The sequence below is a fragment of the Anneissia japonica genome, unplaced genomic scaffold (genome assembly GCF_011630105.1).
Source record: "Anneissia japonica isolate Jap-2015-1 unplaced genomic scaffold, ASM1163010v1 scaffold237419_len3533_cov125_single, whole genome shotgun sequence".
Lineage (NCBI taxonomy): Eukaryota > Metazoa > Echinodermata > Crinoidea > Comatulida > Comatulidae > Anneissia > Anneissia japonica.
In genome coordinates, this window is record NW_022690978.1 from 1 (window position 1) to 2,400 (window position 2,400).

The window sequence follows — 2,400 nt, forward strand, 5'->3', positions numbered from 1 at the left end:
TGTGTTCCCTTGACTTTGATGAAGAAGACGACGACAAGGACGATGGTGGTGCTTCACCTGGTGTGGCACGTGGTGTCATAAGCAGACGACGGAAATCATCATTCGTCATCTGTGATCCTCTGAAAAGTAATAAAAACAATTGATTAATATCCATAATACAGAGCTTACAATACAGTTAGTAGTACCAAAATAGGCTATAATGCCCTGTCACACTATCATTCATTCAACTTGTGACATGCCTAAATATGGTCAAGATGACATCACATCATGACCATATATAGGCACATCATGACTATGGCCATACATCAGTTTTTGTCAAAGAAAATTTGATAGTTTTTGATCAAAGTTTTAATAAACCAATAGTGAATATTTTGCAACAATCTAGTAATTCGTAAAACATAAAATAAAAAAATTTCTTCACACAGTATCATACAGTACTAACATTTCATAGAATATTTCAGATAATAAAAGAGTAGAAAAAAAATGTATGACAGAGAACAGGGTCACACCAGTAGAACTTTTTGCTAAGCCCCGCATCTTGGATACTTTTGCTAAGATTTAACAACGACAGTGTAAATGTACGTAAACATGTGTATTTGAGGGGACAACACGCATGTTTGCTGACATGCATATACTTCTTGCACTGTTCTGATTGGTCAGTTGTAAAATATAATTGATCGCTCCAGAAAGCTCCATTACCGCCGAAGTTTACACACATGTAAATCTTTTTTGTAGGACCTGATAAAGAAAATGGCAACATAATAACTTACCCTGGTTCAGTGTCTTCAGACATCCTCCGTTCCATCATCGGAGGCAATGGGTTTGAAAACGGCTCATCGCCTTCTATTAAAGAAAACAAAAGTTAGTAGAAAAATTATCATTTTATCAGCTAAACCTAGCCCAGATAAGTTTAGCTTACTCTAGCCCAGGTAAACTCGGGCTGAATTTTATCTGTTTTGGTCACAAACATTTCAGCCATGATGTATGATACAAATACAAATAAGATATGAAAATGCTGATTAGTTTTATCAGCATTACGTAGCAGATTATTAAGGCTGCCTAGCCTAGAGCCAGGGTATTCAACCTTTTTAAGCTGGCCGGAAAATGATTTTTAGCAATGCTCTCACTTGACAAAATTTTGGTTACTGATGATAAAAAATATAAACCTGTTTGTCAACTAAAAGGGAACATTCATAATATTATTAACGGATAACATTCCTGAATAATATAATGATATGCATATCGTAAGCCAACAACATGAAGCTGGCTAGGGCCTAGTAGTACAAAGTAGTAGGACTCGAGACGTCGAGGAGTGATCCAAACTAAGGAACTGGGTTTTAGTTAGTTGGGTTTGTGTCACAGCAGGACTTTTTTCTCACGACCAAGAACAACTCCACTCCCTATTATAAGTCTCATAAAAAAAATTAAAGGCCTAACCCAATTCTCGGCTTGGTCAAACAAGTGCATGTCTAGCTTGCCGACTACTCACGCTGTAGGCCTAGGCGCCTAGCTTACGCTGAATAGTCCACCTAGCCAAGTCAAGGCGTTCTACTAGCCTGCTTGCTACTGCAATGTAACCTTAACTAAGCCCAGCCCTGGCCTAGGCGGATTCTACTCTTCAAACGCAGGCTAGCGAACATGATATACGCAACGATTCTGGATCAATTCAGCATTTAAATCCATAGAACCATAAAAGAAATTATATCAAATTGTAGTTACTTTCAGGCATCTTGAAATTTGTTTAGTTAATTCAGCCGAAAATACGAACTTTGAACAGACAAAACGAGAACAGTCCTATAAACGCTACAGGTTTAGAGAAAACAATTAAAATAGAGGGCGGCAGACTGACATTTACGGTTATCAGCCAGGCCAGCTTTGACGCTCTGATCGGTGGTCGCTGTTAAGATATGTGATAGGATATGCTCTGATATTCTTATCTATATTTACTTATGTTATATATTACTTAGATTTAATAGTGAAACCAATACTTATAGAGGGGAAGAAACTCTTCATTAGTTTAGTGGTTAGAGTTAGTGGTTTATTGATTGATGCTAAGACAGACACCCAAGAACAGGGAGTTGTTATGAACTAAGTCTCTATCCTGCATTCCAACATGATGATGACGATATCCAAATGCTTATTGTTAACACTTGTATGGTGTACCAGTCAGTATAATAAACACTTTTTAGACTACTTCTTAAAGACATTTAGTCCGTTATTGTAGATACAATCCGTTTGTCCGATATGTGTTGGGTTAATGATTTCAAAGAGTTAATTCTTGATTCTTAGGTTTCTTTTTGGAATAACGAAATATTAAGAAAATCGTCACTTTCCGAATATTCTTCAATTAAGAGCAGTCCGAATATGGAAAAATATTTACTTTACCAGACAGATTTTATG

General features: G+C 36.7%; 1 long non-coding RNA gene across 1 annotated transcript; it reads right to left on the reverse strand.

The window, feature by feature from the left end:
* LOC117099968 lies at positions 1-1,856 on the reverse strand. Its single transcript, XR_004444053.1, has 3 exons — positions 1,720-1,856; positions 771-843; positions 1-119 (listed from the first exon to the last, which is right to left on the reverse strand). It is a non-coding gene; the product is annotated as an uncharacterized LOC117099968 (long non-coding RNA).
* Positions 1,857-2,400: the final 544 nt, after the last annotated feature.